At 31.9% G+C, this 19,121-nt stretch overlaps 1 protein-coding gene across 3 annotated transcripts in view; it reads left to right on the top strand.

Annotated features, from left to right (window-relative positions):
• Positions 1-9,207: 9,207 nt before the first annotated feature.
• LOC131048595 (uncharacterized) overlaps positions 9,208-19,121 on the top strand; it is a 72,295-nt gene continuing 62,381 nt past the window's right edge. The window contains exons 1-2 of one of the 3 annotated variants that reach the window (XR_009358432.1): positions 9,208-9,525; positions 12,122-12,218. The gene's annotated coding sequence lies outside the window, so the exon portion shown is untranslated. The remainder of the gene's footprint in view (positions 9,526-12,121; positions 12,219-19,121) is intronic. The other 2 variants (XM_059207994.1, XM_059207990.1) reach the window with 2 other exon arrangements.

Raw genomic sequence — 19,121 nt, 5'->3', positions numbered from 1 at the left:
GAGAGTAACGGCCTAGGGTTTCCATACCCTTTGATAATTTACCCAAGAGTTTTCGTGGAGGAAAAATATGGCGAGCAAAGGAGCTATTTGATTGGTTAGGTTTTACAAAACCCTCCTCCCGACAATGATTGGAATTCTACTTGTGGCAATTTGGTTGCCCTAATGCCCTTTTATTTCTGTGGCTCACCAAATGCCAATTCCGATCCCAGCCCTTGCAGAGAGGAGGGGGAGCCTTAACCGTTTCAACCAGAGAGTATTTTGTTTTTGCAAAGAAGGCCTCTTGTTCGCGGGTCTGTGATATGACCCTGCCAGGTTCCTCAGTCCCGAAGTTATTAGCCAAAATAGAGAAATGATTTGCAAAGCCTCTATAAATTCCCCGCGGCAGATAAGAATGCCCAAAAATGGATGTCGATGCATTGCATCAGTTTTTCGCTCACAGAGCCATCGCAGTTTTTCACAAAATCATTCCTTTTTCTTTTTCTTTGTCCGAACGGGTATCATGATACTAGAATGAGATTGATAATTAGAAGATTTGTACTAATTATATAATTTTAGTTATCCTCATATGCAATAAATTAATAATGTAGTACTAATATATATAATAATAAATTAATAACTAAAAACAACATAATAATAAACATATAAAAATTTATACAATAATGTTATAATATATTAATAATATAATAATAGAAATAGAATATTGTAAGAATCCTAATGTTTGTTTATATGAATATCTCTAAATGAACTTTAACATATTTAACCTAAGCCTAACCTAACACCAACTTTAAACATAACTCTAATTTAACCATAATTCAAACTTAATTTTTGAAGTGTATTTAGTATATCTTAGCTAATTAGCATATATTAATAATATAATAATTAAAATACAATAATATAAGAGTCCTAATGTTTATTATTAGTTCCTGCCATACTATTACAATGATGCAATTTTTTCCTCTAATTAATTTGACCAATCACTACATAGAATTAATTTTATTTAAATAAAACTACTACAGCTTAAGATTAATTTTTATTTAAATAACTATCAAAATTTTATTTTACTCTTTTCTTATTGATTAATGTAAGTAAAAAAAAATCAGTTTTTCCATTTATTTTTTTACACTAATGTATTAATTACACTGCAATAATTACATAGTCTTAAAAGTCACGCCACAAATTCCGTGGAGGCAATTTGGAGTACATTAATCTTGACCCATACGCAAGCTTATCATAATTTCATGGGAATAAACTTGCTCACATGTAGAAAATTCACTCAGCTTTAACCATTTTTCCTCCGAGGGAGATTCTGGTTGAGTGAACATTTTAAGTACATCGCAATTATTAGGGGAAGAGCACTAGTAGCCGTCATAGCTAACTTTGCACACCTATAGATCCTAAACGATACATCGGATTTCAATTTTTTTTTTGGTTGTTTTCGTATGCGACTTAACTGCTTAAAGCTATTGATTAGACTTTTGGGTAGTAACGATTCGATCTCTATGGGTCATTATGCATCGAAAGGTCAAAAGGTGGTCATTTCAAAGTGATGACTGATACTTCACCTCTTTTAAGCCAATACCCACACATGAAAACACCAATACATGTTTATTATATGCCTAATAAATAATATATTTATCATATATTTACAACACAAAAAAAACGTTTTTAAAATATGTAATGAATATTATAAAAATATGTTTGAATATAATAAAGTTTTTAATGGGTGGTCGAATATTTAGTTGACCATCCATGACCGCCTTCCCACGTACCGCTCACGGCCCCACATGGCACAAATTATCGCTACCTACATTGCCCTAAAAACTTACGTAAAATAAGTTTACAGGGCGGATTTTCGTCTGATTTTTTCTCCCCGTTGCGGTTTCTCCTCCCCGTCATCGACACTCCGTCTCTGCAATGCCTCGGCTCCATCTTTGCAATGCCTCCTTTCGGCTCCAAGTAACGGTCACCGCTCTTCCTTCATGCGTTATCGATGTCCAGTGATGGTTTAGCTCCTTTGTAGCTGCATTATGCTTTGTCTATTGATGATTTCTTTGTATGTGGGTTAGGGTTTCATTTCAATGGTATGTTACAATTTAATACTGTCGGAATCCTCACAAAGAATGGTTAGGGTTTCATTATTTATGATTTCATATTATGGGTGCGTTGTTAAATTGTGTCTCTCTATTTATAATTCCAATATAATTACAGAGAGTACACAAAAAATTGATTATTGTTTATAATTATTCAAAATCCCTTCATTATTTATCATTTTTTTTATGGGTGGGTAGTTAAATGGTGTCTCTCTGTTTATAATGTCAAAATAATTACATAGAATGCAACAAAAATTGATTATTGTTCATAATTATTTGAAACCCCTTCTTTATTTATCATTTTATATTTATGGGTGGGTTGTTAAATGGTTCTCTCTGTTTATAATGACAAAATAATTACAGAGAATGTAAAACAAATTGATTATTGTTCATAATTATTTGAAACCCCTTCATTATTTATCATTTTATTTTATGGGTGCGTTGTTCAATGGTGTCTCTTTGTTTATAATGCCAAAATAATTACAGAGAGTGCAAAAAAAATTGATTATTGTTGATAATTATTCGAAACTCCTTCATTATTTATCATTTTTTTATGGGTGGGTTGTTGAATGATGTCGCTCTGTTTATAATGCCAAAATAAATATAGATAATGCAAAAAAAATTGATTATTGTTCATAATTATTCGAAACCCCTTCTTTATTTATCATTTTATTTTATGGGTGGGCTGTTAAATGGTTCTCTTTGTTTATAATGCCAAAATAATTATAGAGAATGCAAAAAAAATTGATTATTGTTCATAAATCTTTGAAACTCCTTCATTATTTATCATTTTATTTTATGGGTGCGTTGTTCAATGGTGTCTCTCTATTTATAATGCCAAAATAATTATAGAGAGTGCAAAAAAAATTGATTATTGTTGATAATTATTTGAAACCCCTTCATTATTTATCATTTTTTAATGGGTGGGTTGTTAAATGACGTCTCTCTGTTTATAATTCCAAAATAATTACAGAGAATGCAAAAAAAATGATTATTGTTCATAATTATTCGATGTTTCATTTCAATGCTTTGTTAGTTTAATAATACCGAAATTCTTACAGTATAATAATGTCGAAATCCTCATAGAGAATGGCAAAAAAAATGATTATCTATTTGTTTTATTCGAAACCCTTTCATTATTTATCATTTAATTTTATGGGTGTGTTGTTAAATGGTGTCGCTCTGTTTATAATGCCAAAGTAATTACAGAGAATGCAAAAAAAAATGATTACTGATCATAATTATTCGAAACACCTTCATTATTTATCATTACAATAATGTGTATGCCTGACATTGGCTATAAGGTTGGTGTCCTCATATATGTGTGTGTGTGTGTGTGTGTGTGTGTGTGTGTGTGTGTGTGTGTGTGTGTGTGTGTGTGTGTGTGTGTGTGTGTTATTGTTGACATATAACAACCTTCTCACATACACGTTATGGGCCACTTGGCACCAATTATCACCGACTACATTGCCCTAAAAACTTTGAGAAATGAAGATTTTTTGAGGCATTTTCATTGTTTGCTCTGCCTTCAATTTGTTAATGTACTCACTGTAAATAATATTATCAGGTATACACTGTATTACTTTCAATAAATTTCATATGAGAAATACAACATCATTCAATTATTAGTCATTTGAGAAATGAATTTGCATCTTAATACAATATCAACAATATATAGTTTTAATCACATCACAGTTACATTTTTCACTCCTGCATCTTGTGCTTTTAGTTTATCTCCTTGATATATAATGTCTCAAGTTCTGTACCTATATGGTTATTGTTCACACACACACACACACACATATATATACAACACCATTTTATTTTGTTTAAAGATGTTCAATGATGGATTTGTACTCATTGGTACCTGCAAAAATTGATTTGTTTTTTCATCATTTATCTCAATGGCATTGAGGGTTTCATTTCAATGATCTGTCTTTGTATATATATTTATACAGGCATACACTGTAGCATTTTTATTTTGTTGAAAGATATTCAATGATGGAATTGATCAATGTCTAATAGAATATCAACAATATCCAGTTTTCAATCACATAACAGCTACATATTTTACAAGTTTTATGCCTATATGGTTATTGTCCATATCTATGCACACACACACACACACACACACACACACACACACACACACACACACACACACACACACACACACACACACACACACACATATATATATATATATATATATGAAGAAACACACACAATAGCATAATATGTTCTATAATGATGGCTATTTCGAGTTTTGTGGATATATGGTTATTGTCTGTATAAATGTGTAAATGTATATGGACAATAACCATATAGCCACAAAACTTGTTGTAATCAACAACATATTCCTTGTTCAAGGGTGCTCATTCAGATTGGTACACTTTGAATAACTAAATTCCTTCTGCAGTCAATGTTAAATGTTCTAAATAAATCTTTCAGTTTAAATTATATTGTTTTCAGTAAACCAACATTTCTTTCAAAATAGTCACTGTAAATAATATTAACAACCATATTGGATGTCCAATGATGGTTTATGCTCCTTCGTAGCTGCATTATGCTTTGTATACTGATGATTTCTTTGTATGCAGTTTACAGTTTCATTTCAACGCTCTCTTACAATTTAATGTGCCTATATGGTTATTGTCCACACACACACACACACACATATATGTGCGTGCACGCGCGCGCGTGTGTGGGTGGACAACAACTTTATAGCCACTATACAGTCACTGTAAGTAATAGTACCAGTCATACACATTATTGTAATGATAAATAATGAAGGGGTTTCGAATAATTATGAACAATAATCATTTTTTTTTGCATTCTTTGTAATTATTTTGGCATTATAAACAAAGAGACACCATTTAACATCGCACCCATAAAATCAAATGATAAATAATGAAGGGGTTTCGAATAAAACAAATAGATAATCATTTTTTTTGTCATTCTTTGTGAGGATTTTGACATTATTATATTGCAAGGATTTCAACATTGTTAAACTATAACAGAGCATTGAAAAGAAAACTATATCGCAAAATGAAGCAAATAAAGTGGAGTCAAGTTCACACTATAATGAAGCAAAAAAATTGGAGTAAAGTTCACACTATTAATGAACAATAACCATATAGGCACATTAAACTGTAAGAGAGCATTGAAATGAAATTGTAAACTGCATACAAAGAAATCATCAATAGACAAAACATAATGCAACTACGAAGGAGCTAAACTATCATTGGACATCCAATATGGCTATTAATTAAAGTGAATATATCGAAAGAAATGTTGGTTTATTGAAAACAGTATAATTTCAATTGAAATATTTATAGCATTTAACATTGACTGCAGAGGGAATTTAGTTATTCTGTATGTACCGACTTGAATGTGCGCCCTTGAATAAGGAATGTGCAAAGGGTATTTGCAGAGCTCAGGAATATGCAATGAATTGGATTGTAATGAAAGTGACATGAATTTTTTTGTCTTATAATATAATTCGAATGTGCAATGCATTCTATTGTGGTAGCTAGCTATTTTCAAATTTGAATTTTTGTGGGAAAAAGTTAGTCATGTCATATTCAATATGCAGTCCTCCATTGCTTCGAATTGTTCAACTTTCTTCAATGCTTTGAATGAAACTTGGTTTTTTAATTTGATTTTATGCAAATTCTTGGTTACTTGGGGAGCCTTACATTAGTTGTTTCAAATGCCAATCCATTTAATGCATGAAGTTGTGAAGTGATATTTGGAAGAATGTACACTCGAGTGTCTAAGAAGTCTAAAGTTGATTGTTTTTATGTCATGTAATGTACCAATAGCTGTGCATATGTAATTGTAATTGGAGTACATTTGTACTTTTTAGCCACTTTCATAAAGTGGCAAATGTAAACATTAAGTTTAAAAAAAAATATAAATGTTTATTATTTGTGCAAGTTGTTTCGTATTAAAATAAGAAATGTACGAGTAGTTGTTTATTTTTTTAACTTTTTTGTTGTCAACTACTAATTCATTTGTGAACATGTATTGGTGTTAAAATAAATATTTACATAGTTATATTAATAATACTAATATAATACTTTTCAAGATATGACATAATTTTTTAATTATTTTTAAATTTTATCATTAAAATAAATATTTTTAATTATGTATTTTTTAAAAATGAATGGTTTTTATATCTTTAGTAAATGAAATAATATATTAAAAATTTTATAATGATTGAATTATCATACAATTATATTTTATATCATAATATAGTATAAATAATAATTAATAACAAGATTCCTATTTAATATGTTTTATGTTTATAATTACTTATTTAATACATTATATTTGTAATTTTTTATTGAATATATTTAATTTAAAGTAAATATATTAAAAAAATATTTTTTTTCAAAACTATATCAAGATGTTTTTTTTTTTTATTTAATAATATCTATGACATGAAATGTTCAACATTTTGTTGATTGAAAAAATAATAAAAAGAAAGATTTTTTATTTTTTTACTTTTGGCGGCACTTGTTTTTTATATCTAAATAATATTTAGTTAGGTTATTAGAATAATATTTAGTTCACCTAATATATCATTTCAATATAATAGCATAATAAATTTTACCTTCATTATTCAAATTATTCAGGGATCCACTTTCTACATGAGTTTTTTAAGGCAAACTTTTAGGTCATTAAAATAATGTTTAGTTCACCCAATATTATTTAGGTCATTAAATTTCTAGGTCACGGGTTTCACCTAATACTAATATGTGTAGATTTATTTGGTTCAATAATAGCATAGTAAATCAATTCAACTAATAAAATTAAACTAAATGAAATTATTAATATACTTTTTATAATAACTTAAATTTAATCAAATCAATTTAATTAAATAATATAATTTAACAACTTAATAATTAAATCAAATAAATTAAGTAAACTAAACCAATTAAATTAAATTAAAATAAATAAATAAACTTAAATTCATAAATTAAAATATTTTAATATTATAATATTATATAAATAGTAAACTTAATTTAGTATTTTATTCTAAATAAATAGAATGCTAGACCTTAACCTAATTTAAGACTAAACCAAAATAAACACTAACAAAAAATCAAATTAAGCCATAAACAAACCCATAACAAAATTTTAAACCACAACTCTAACCTTGCACCAAATTGTACATTAACAATTAACCTAATAATTTATCTTTAAATTTGACAATTCGACTGTAATAATTATCTTAAATTTTAGCAATTTGACTCTAAACCAAATTGTACCATAATATTAACATTATACTAATTAAATCCTAACCATAAACCAAATTTATCATGTATAAATTCTGTAAGATAAGAAGTTTATATAATATATGAAATAAATATAGTACAATTAAAATATTAAAGTATATATTGATTAAATTAGTCCATATCAATTTTACACATTATCATCATCAAAAAGTGGTAAATTAGTCAACCTAAGTTTAATTTTTAGCCATCTAATTGAATGTAATTAACAACATCCTTTTGTGAGTGCATTTTTTTAATTTATGAAATGTCATGAATTTATTGTGCATCTTTTATTTTATTTAATACAATATTTTCAAGAATTTAATTTAATTTTTTAAGAAACTTAAATATAATCATATAATCATAATAACATTATAATATCTATATGTTAACCTTTTCAATTATAAAAAAATTTAAAAGAAAAAATATATAACAAAATTATCATTAAAATATTTTTATTTTTAATAATTTTTATTACTAAGTAATTTATTTTTATTTTTATTATCTAAAAATTTAAAAATTATATTTATTTATATTAAATATCAATTAGGAATATTTTTTTAAATTTTTTACTAAATATGATTTATCAAATTTTTTAATTGATAAATTTATTTTTAAAACTTAAAATTAAAAAAATCTTTTAATTATCTTTAATAATTATTAAAATTTTAAATAAAAAGCTAAACATAATAGTATAGATATGAAAAGAGTAAAATAATTATAAAATGTCAAAGAAAAACTAAAAATAATGATCTTACATGTACATGCTATTTTGTTTTAAATATAATGATTTTTAAACAAATTAGTATAGGCATAATAAATCTTTTTAAAAATGATCGCTGGTAGCGGATGGAATGGAAACGTTAAAAAAATTAAACGAGAACGGAAACGCTAAAACGGTGGACGTGAAAGGCAAATTCAAAAATAAGAGGAGGATTTAAGATGGTTGTGGGCCCGACCACTTGAAATCAGCGTTTCGAGTGTGCCGGCAACGTCACCTCACCATATTGTTTGTACGAGCTTGGTAATAAAAGCAGGTAATAGACGTGTCTGTACGAGCTTTCATGTCCTCGTTAATGCAAATGCAGACTGAATTTGATTGATTTTTAAATGCCCGCCGGAATCCGACCTCAAAAAATATTCCAGCGTCTTACAGTAGATGAATCCGATGGGCATTCCCACCATATATAGCCTATTGGCTAATTAGGCTGAACAAACACACTGTCATTTTCCTCTCCACCCATTTTTCCCAACAATTGTCGAAATTTCTCTACAACTTTTTACCAACTGGCCACGTGAAAATGTCCTCCCTTGTCGTTGACAGACGAAACTATAAATGAAGTGCACTGTGTACTTACTCGTTGCCAGCTAAGATTGAAAATGAAGCGCAGTGTTTTCCAGGTGAAATGTCCTTCCAGTAGTAATTGAGCATTAAATGACGTTTAAATATCTTATTAATAAAATACGGCATATGGAGAGTGGGTATGTAATTGTTGTCGACTGCTCATTCGCTTCTACACAAACATCATATTTCTTTTTTACTGTTTGCCATGTGAAATGTCCTTCCTCTATTAATTGAGCATTAATGATATTTATCTTCAAATCAAAATACGACATATGTAACTGCTATCGCTAACTCATAGACTTAGATGTACACAATCAATGCCACCATGGATTATTATCCTGAGCGACTTTTCGTACTTTACCTTCACTGCTGCGCATTCAATTTCCCAGTTTTACTGTGGGCAGTTTAGAAAAGGCTTGTTTGGGCAGTTTAGAAAAGGCTTGGTATTCAAAATAAAAACAGTAAGAGGAGCGGAAAAGGCATCCGTCGTACAAAAGAAATAGACGTGGATGGATAGATCTCACAGAGGCTAGTATCCTGTTTGACATGAAAAATTGATGTGGTTTACAGAAAATTGCTTTACGTTTAGTCATATACATGAACATGAAAATTTCTTAAGCTGGATACGACCCTTCTTTATTAGATGCTGTTCCTCATCACAGTTACCACTTCATTCAAGCTCAAGCCAGGTTAGACGTTTTGTTATTCCAATTCACTCTGGCGGTTTTCAGAGTATTCTGCAACCATCTCAACGAACATTTGGTAGTGCCGCTTACTGGAACCATTTTTCAGCTCAGCAGTCCTCCGGGTATGTTTTCACAGTTCTGATATTTGCAATAGACTAGTAAGAGTATTCTACTGTGCTCATTGTCTATATATGTCATGCACCGATACAACACGCTATCCCTTGTTGTGCTTACAAAACGATTTACTCTGTCAGTTATAATTTCAGATTGCTTACAAACTAGCTGGCCTTAGGTAATTTTTTTTTGTTTGTCTCGCTCCTTTTGCCAGGCAAACCCAAAGTGGGAAATAACATAGAGATGGCACCAACGTCCTACCTCGAGAGGTTGAATTTGCGGCCTCCTGTGCATCTCACCCAGTAGCTCTATTTTCCTATATATTCTCGACTTATCTAGTCGTTCGTCTTAATCATGCTCGCTTGAATTTGGGTTTGTTTATTGTGAAAAACCCTTTGGGCATGGTATATTAATCATCAAGGATTATAGAGAGGCTTTGTTTCATCTCTACTTTTATTATACTATATTGTATGGATATTAGTAATACTCCTCTCGATTGAAGTTTGTACAGTAGGTTTCACTTCATATTTTCTGAGAAAAATTATACGTCAAATCTAGAAGCTCAAATCTTACTTTCAAGACTTTTGAGTAGCACTTTGTTAAAGTGTATGAAGAATGATGCAAATACAAATATGTTCATATCATTTTATGGTAGCTTTGAAATGAAATAATTTATGAATTTATACTAGTATTCTATTTTATAGAGGGTCTACAATATCCAAAGTGTTATGATAGTAAAGGGTATTTTCAAGCTCCTCTTCATTGAGTTTAGTTTGATTCTATTATTTGTGATTTTTTATGACATTTAATATTTTTTTGATAAATCTTTATATTGTGAAATGTGATATATTCTCTTTTTCTATCTAATGATAATATTATATAAATAATAAATTTATAATTTTGAGTTTTTAATATTATTTTTTCAATTATTAATGATATATGAACACTATATTTGCACTAATTTCAGTTTTTAAAAAAGGTTTGAAAGTATGTTATACTATGATCTTGAGTGTTTTAAATTAGAAGAAACATAAGTAGACTATTAGAATTTACAACTGCATTGCCATTTCCTTTCTCACTATTAATCTTAATACTACAATCTCTGTCTACGATGTTTGTTGTTTTGCTCAGCTTTGCAATGACTTCTGCAGCTGTTCTAAATCTTTATTTTCTACCTTCAAGATTCGTATCTTGAAGAGGCACTCTATTGTATTTTTTCCTTTTGATTAATATATACATTTTTCCAATAAAAAAAGATATTAATACTTTTTTTTATCTTTCACTTTAATGTTTTCAATGATTCTTGTGAATTTATATTTTTTCTTATTGTACAATAAGATTTAAAATGAAAAAAATAATAATTATATCAATTTATATCAATTACCTTTTCTAATAAACTTAAAAGGATTTAAACAAATTTAAAATATAATAAAATAAATATTAGAAATATACTAAAATATAAAAATCAGATAAAACATTATAAAACTTAAAAGTAAAAAAAAGTTATTTACATTGAATTGAAGAATCGTCTTTAATGTACAAACAATAATATTTGATTCTTACATTAGATTATAAAGAGCCTTAATTATATAAGTTCTCTTTTATGTACATCCGTCGCATTTTTAAAATACTGGAGTGTGTTTAACATTGAAATAGCTGGTCTAAGGAAGTACACTAAATTTTTTTTCTGCCTTTCGTTTCTTAATTACTTTCTTAAATAAAGAATTAATCTTCTAATACAAAAATAAAAATGAGAAATTAAATTGAACGTGAAATTCTACTAAGAATTTGAATGGTAGTTAAGGCGGTCTTTACAGGAAAGGGAACTTTTAAGGGAGAGCGGTTGGGCTGCACAATCGTAGTGTCATTTTACCCTCCGCCCTTTCTTAACAACAATTTTCCAAGTTTTCTTCCAAACTTTCTTCGAAATCAGAGGGCACTGTCTACTTACGCACCGTCCTTAACCAAAATGAGATTCTTATTTTAATTTAATTTTCGTTTTCCGTGCCACTTTTTAATGCTTTTAGGAAAAAAATTAGCCTAAAGCCTACCTTCACCCTGTTCAAGCTACATGGCTAATGAGGCTGATATTGACATGAGATGGTTTACCTGCCATTTGAGGTTGTAAGACTAAGATATTGACTGAATATGTAGACCTGCAACATTGACCGTAGGTGCGCAACATCCACTCAACCACAGTTTATAGGCCTAACTTTTTGTACGATGCTCAGAATTGAAACTTGTAAGACTGCCAAATATGAAATACGGAGCTTAGAGCTTTCTAAGCATTCAAGATAAAATGTCGTTTTTACGAAAATAATAGGAGAAGAGTACCAGTAGTTGAGTATGTATCAATTGTGAGGGGTTGTTGATATCTTTTGTTTCAAAAATTGAATAAATAAAACTTATTGTTTGAAACATAAAATATCAATTTTTGTTAGGAGATGTACAAAATATACTAAATGTCACAGGTGGTGATCACAATAAGATTCTTTCAGTTTTTACAAAAAGAAAAAAAGAAAAAAGAGAGGATTATCTCAGCTCATACAATTATAATCCAACTTAATGCAGACTCAGATCGGGTGATACATTTTATCTTTCCAGTTCAGTTTTGCAGGTTTAACGACATTGTGCAACCATCTCAGTAAACATATGGTAGTGACGATTACTGGCTCTAGTTTTCAGCTCAGCAGTCATCCGGGTAAGTTTTCATAACTGCACTTTGTATTAGTGATATCAATTTTATTTTGCTCCTTTTTTATATATGTCATGACCTGCTTCACAGTTAACTCCCCTGCACATACAGTTTCCTTTGCTTCCTCTCTGTCGATGCGTCTACCCATTCTAGCATTGATTATCCAAGCCATTCGCACCTTCACTTTCCCTCTATTATAGGGTGTTCCTTGCGCTTCTCTCTTGCCTCTCGACATTCATTCAGGCTACACCCATTTTTTTCCATCCACACTCGTGGTCCACTCACCTTTGAACCTTGGTGTTATGCTTTCCTTTGCATGACAACAAATCGCCTTTCTTACAGTCTCCCCCAAGGTACCCCATTCACGGGTGGTTTCATCTAGTTTCCTTCAGATCTGTACCAGCATATGATAGCCACCAAGCATGCCAACCAGGGTGAACTACAAGAAAAAAAGATGGAGCTTCCGTGCATACGTCCATGCAATCAGTAGATGACCTTAACTGACCCTCAAAACCTAATAATTGCCCATAGAACAGCCAATGTGACAAACTACAAGGCATGATGCACCCACACATTTATGGCACTGGCTACCCAGGCAGCAAAATGGCATGGAGCATCCCCATAGCGACTGACATTTACTGCATTTACTTCCTTTGCTGATTGGGTGTCCTGTCCAACAAGTACAGAAATCCTCCAGTTTTAGATGTTAAAAGCAAAATAGTTAGATGAAAATTTTTTAGGTGAAAATAAAAATAAATCATTGTTTAATTTTTTAATGTTAAAAGCAATTTTTTTATATACAGAAATCTTTCAGTTACAAAACATTTTGGGATGAAAATTTGCAAGGGGTTCATGGCAAAATAATTTGTGTAAAGTAAATGCTTTTCAACTCATAAAATAAATCTTTTTATTAGAAAATATTTAGAGTATAAATACAATTGCACATTATTTAAGAATTCTTAAAATTGAAACTAGTTTTTATCAACATTTTATATATTTCAGATCATATTTTATAAAAATAATGTCTTTATATCATTTTTGATATTTTTAATAAATAAGTTTAAATTATTAAAATCTAATATTTGACAATTTAATTTTGATTAATTATTTCTTATGAATACTTTCTACTTAACTTTGCATTAAAAAACAAACAGAAATAGTACATCCTTCACGATGTTGTCTTGATTCTTGAGGTAATTTATGGTTGTTAATAAATGAGACATTTAAAAAGCAAAAGTAAATTTACCTTAATTGTGTATTAAAAATAATTTCTTTAAATAATCTGTCTTATTATAATACTAATTAAAGATTTATAAAAAATAGTTTTGAAATGGAAAAGATTTAATGAAGAGGTTTATAACAATTTTACACCTTATATATATTGAATTGTATATGATCTTTAATAAATCAATAATATTTTACTCTTAAATTAGATTATTAAAAAAGGCTTAATTACGCGATTACCCTATGTGAAAAAATGGTCCCACTTCAAAGATCAAGGGCCTAAAATTTTCTACAAGCTTGCAACACGATTCAATGAATCGCTACCTTACATGTAAAAAGCCACCTTCAACATGCGATATGAAGTGGGCCATAGTTTTTTCATTCTACGCATTTTTCTCCGGATACTTTGCGAGATAAGACTAATCTTCTTAATGCTACACAAGATTCTCTTCCATTAGAGTCAACTAATCAAGAGAAAACCTACTCATTTTTCAAACTAACAAAAGCCAAATACTTTCAACATTTTCTTTATTGGTGTGGAAAGATATATCTCCAAACTTTCGTAACACTGGCCGTCGAATGTATCTGTAATACAAGTGGATCTTGAGCTTCCTTCCCAGTTGCTCTGTCATTGATCTTTGCACTGAAAATTACATGAATTTCAAGAGAGGGATGTATAATCAAAGATGAGCTATGTAAATTAATAATGGTGAAATTGAAAGAAGGAACTAATAACAAATTAGCAAGATCAATCTTGTAGAGATTAAAATTGTTTTACCTTTCCTTAGACTCTCACTGCAAATCTTTCAAGCAATGTATTCAGGGTGAGGACGTCTCCATCACGCAATCTGTTCAACGATTGTAGTATTTCGTTTATACCGCCAATTGCTTTTGTCTGAAAGTTTCAGAAGCCTTTTTCAACACCTTACAGCAACGGGCATTCTGTCAATAAATATCGTGTTTGTTTGTACTTCCACATTTTACATACATGTCTACTAGAGCATATTTAACCTTCCTTTGATCAAATCCCGTGTCTGGTATGTATTCGATTAATCGTACCCTGTTCTGCTACAAGAAGCTAACGCGGCTGGCGAAGAATTCGGATTTACACCTGTGATAGGCATTTGCTCAACAGTTTGTAAAGCCGTTTCAACAAATCCATTCTCTGCGATTATTGCAATCAGACTAATCTGTGAGATGACATCTCCTAAACCCATTCTATTGAATAGTTTCACTCGCCTTGTTTGTGTCTCCACTTTTGCTTTTATGCCAAACAATGCCCTTCTCCTGTCAAACATCCGCCTTCATTACGCTTTGATGTTTTTTTTTCTTCTTCGTTATTACTGGTAATCTGAGACCGCGTTCATTAATATAGAGTAAGCCTATTTTTCTGATTTGTTTCATCTAGAAATGCCAATAATCTCCATTAGAACCTTTGACAGTATTTTAAATAACGGGAACGGTACATAAAAATGAGAACAATTACTTTTGCTTAAGTATTGTCCCTTCGTTATTACTGAACATCTGAAGCAGTGCGTATTACTGTATTGCAAGCCTATTTTCAGATTGTTTCATTTTAGATGCACCTAAAGAACATTTTCTTGTGTTAAAGTGATGGTAGAGATCCACATCTCTGAGAACGAATTTCTACAATTTAACATTCATAGCATTCACGCCTGAAAACAAATACTATTTGGCAACCAATATTTTTCGTGTAAAAGGGCTCCACGTAAGAGGTTGAACACTATTAAAATTATGGGGAGGATAAGGACTCGTGCCCACTTCATCCTCCTTGCTATTCTCATTTTTTTTCTCATAAATTTTAAACCACTGGAGTTTATTTTTAAATCTACTTCCTTATCCCCTTAAATGTGCATAGTTCAAATAAATCCATCCACCTGTAAATGCCACATATAGGTATTTCAAGGTAGAAAGAAAAGGGACATAGTAAATGAATAAAGTAATTTTATTGTAAAATTTTAGGTGAGGAGGGTAGGGCTCACCCAGAATTTACATAGGAGAAATCTAATTTACTAAATATTTAATTTTTTTAAATTTTTTTTATAAGAATTAGGTATTTTTTCTTTAGAAAAAAATGTTATAAGAGAATAAACAATTAGTAGTTTATTTGTTAGGAAATTATTAGTATAAAGTAGATAATTATTAAATTATCTTATTTTAAAGAGGATTTGTTGTTTAAAATGTAGGGTTCTTATTGTCTCAATGCATGTATATTTATTGTTTTGAACTTTAATTGTATTGGGAAATTATAGAGATTATCAATTAGTTAGAAGCATTCAGAAAATATTTTCTTTACAATTATGCATATAAGATTCTCACTAATCAAAGGAAGAGTAGCTATCACTCTCCTTCAACTCTATCTTCTCTCAATATCCCTCTCTATTCATATTTATTTCTCCCTTTGCTCATATCTTTGTATTGCAAAAATAACATGAACTTTTTAGTAATAGATCATGATCATCTTCTTGATTCAAAGATTGATTTAATTTTTATTTTAATCTCTATAAATGCTCACAGTCAAAATTTAAAATGAAGGGCACTATGTACTCACTTGTTGCCAGCTAAGATTGAAAATGAAGCGCATTGTCTTTCATCATCCTTTGATCGTAGACCTGTAACATCCGCTCAACTCAAGTTTCTAGGGCCTAACTTTTTGTACGATACTTGCAAGACTACCAGATATGAAATATGTAGAGTAGGAATAGAGCTATAGACAAGGGTTTCTCATGATAAAACATGGTGTGGCTTTTGCGTGACCAAAATTAAGACTTGACTAAATGAAACACATTAGAGGCTAGAATGAACATAAATTACTTTACTTGATTCTAGCTTGAACTCCCATTTTATCTCAGATCGTTGTTGTCATAAGAACCTTAAACCGCGTATGAAATTATCCCAACTTAGGACAAGTTGAGGGCAGTTGATGCAATCTATCGTTACACACGCACACTAGGCGGAAGGAAATGGCATATACCATACAAAGAAATAGACATGTTCATGGATGGATCCTCATCCAAATACGACTCCAATTGTCACTATTCAACCCACCACATCATGCTCAGATAGATCGCATTGCCCTGAATTTTAGGGCAAGAAGTGAATTCCCATATAATTGTAGGGGCTTGCTAGCCCTTAAAATAGTAGAGGGCTAGAATCCCCTATATAATTGTAGGGGAGCTTACTCTAGCTTATTCTAGCAGGTTTATCCATAGAATAGTAGGGCATTGATTAATTTAGAATTAATAAGCTTGTAATTATAGTTGCTAAAATCGAGAACTTTACTATTCATGAACACTAGTCAAGATTCTAGAACTATTTTAGTTACTCTAGCCCCCTACTACTCTAAAGGGCTAGCAAGCTTCTTAATCTATTGCTCGCATTGTTATTCTAGCTTACTCTAGCCCATATTGCAGCAGGTTTATTAATTCACTTCTCGAATTTACGAATGAATTATGGGCCCCCCTACAATTCGGTTAGGCGATTATAGAACTATTTGAGTTACTTTAGCAAACTGATACATTAGAAGAGGGATAGCCCCCTACAATAATCTACCTCCAAGTTATTCTCGCATATTCTAACGTATTCTAGCCCCCTAATATTCGGCAAGGGCTAGCAGGTTTATCCATAGAAAATAGTAGGGCTGAATTAATTGACTAATTAATGTAGTGGGGCCTACTCTAGCAGACTGATTAATTAAGTTGGGGGGAGGGGGGAATTATAGAGAAGGGTTATATTGCCTCCCACCAATGACACTATTCTGGGGGTGGGCCGAACAACCTCAACATTTCCCACCCCGATTATCCACGTCATGAACAAAGGCATAGAAATTGCTTCCAAGGGCAAAAGCCCTATCAGCAGTAAGTAATGGAAGCACCTGAGTCAGCGCCAGTCAAGCCTTAGATTCTGAGCTGTCAATATTTTGTTCTCGACATGTTACGTCACTATCTCCTCCCACTCGGGAATGATTCTATGATAGGGTGGGTGGGAAACTATAGTTGGATATAGATCGAGAAAAACAATCTTTCAAAACTATTGGCCTAAATGCACCAACGAATAGGTCAGGGCCCTCCCACACGATAATTGAACAGGGTGGGTGGGAAGCCCCTTCTATCTCCCCCCACACATGATAAAGGCCCACCCCAATGAGAATTGAATAAAGGGCCGATGCGAAAGCAGGAATGTTTCGGTAGCCAGCCCATTTCTAGATATCCTATAGCTCCAAATGCAGATGCCTACTCCCTTTTCTCCCCTCCTTCTGTGAATGAATCATTTCTGATGGCATGGCTTAGTCCAAGTCGAGCTTTTTATACATAGGTAGAGTGAATCTATCCCTTTGAATGCCCTTGGGAATGAGACTGATTGGGACGTGAAGTTGAGTGCTCCTCTTAGCCTCTTGTACCACTCTTTGTCTGAAGCGAGAAAGCAAATAGCGCGATCTTTACCTCATATAATTGTAGGGGCTCCAGCTATCTAATCTATCTCATATAATTGTAGGGGCTCCTTCTATCTCCCCCCACACATAATAAAGGCCCACCCCCAATGAGAATTGAATAAAGGGCCGATGCGAAAGCAAGAATGTTCCGGTAGCCAGCCCATTTCCAGATATCCTATAGCTCCAAATGCAGATGCCTACTCCTTTCTTTTCTCCCCTCCTTCTGTGAATGAATCATTTTTGATGGCATGGCTCCGTCCAAGTCGAGCTTTTTATACATAGGTAGAGTGAATCTATCCCTTTGAATGCCCTTGGAATGAGACTGATTGGGACGTGAAGTTGAGTGCTCCTCTTAGCCTCTTGTACCACTCTCTGTCCGAAGCGAGAAAGCAAATAGCGCAATCTTTACCTCATATAATTGTAGGGGCTCCAGCTATCTAATCTATAATTCCTTTCTATTCCCAATCGTCGTTTATGATCCACCTAGACCAGAAAGAGCGAGAAAATACTCTAGTGCATCTATTGACACAGAGAACGAAGTTGCTTGATCAAATTCCACTGATAAATGACCTGATGCATCTTAATTACATTTTTGCATCACTATATACGTGGTAGAGTTGCCTCCATTCCTAGCTGAGTAGAAGGGATTCGATCCGGTAACAAAGAGGGACCCCCTGCTACCACCTCGAGTAGGTTTCACCATGGTTCCCTCCCCTTTCTCGAAACTGAGAGGAATGAAGTAGTTTGACCTCCGCACCCTATCGACCCACCTAAGGTTTAGTCTTTGGTTCTTTAATTGCAAGGGCTTTCTAGGACTGGAAGGCTCTGGAGTTGGCTTTGAACTTGTTGGAGAGTTCGGACTGGAACAAGCTATGGAGGCAAAAGGGATGCTCATAAGGAAGTTGTCATTGTCTCGGATGCTGGTGATGATGGTAGTTATGCCCTTTCCTTGTAGGTATAGGTTCGACGATGTTTTGACAGGGGCTTGACAAAGCCATAGAATTGTAGGGGGCGCCTTCCGTTGGTGTCATCTCACGTGCGTTGGCAGGCCCTACTATCTATAGGCGATTGCCCCTACAATTTTATGGGCCCCTACAATTCTATGGGGGTTTGATGACTTAGATGATAGTATTTCTTTACGCCCGGTTCATTGTTTGTTGTTCTAGATTTGCCTGTCCCTTACGATGCCACTAATTATTAGCACTACCCCTACTATTTATAGCCTATGGTTA

This window comes from Cryptomeria japonica, chromosome 7 (assembly GCF_030272615.1).
Source record: "Cryptomeria japonica chromosome 7, Sugi_1.0, whole genome shotgun sequence".
NCBI lineage: Eukaryota > Viridiplantae > Streptophyta > Pinopsida > Cupressales > Cupressaceae > Cryptomeria > Cryptomeria japonica.
This window is presented reverse-complemented; position numbering and strand designations above follow the sequence as displayed.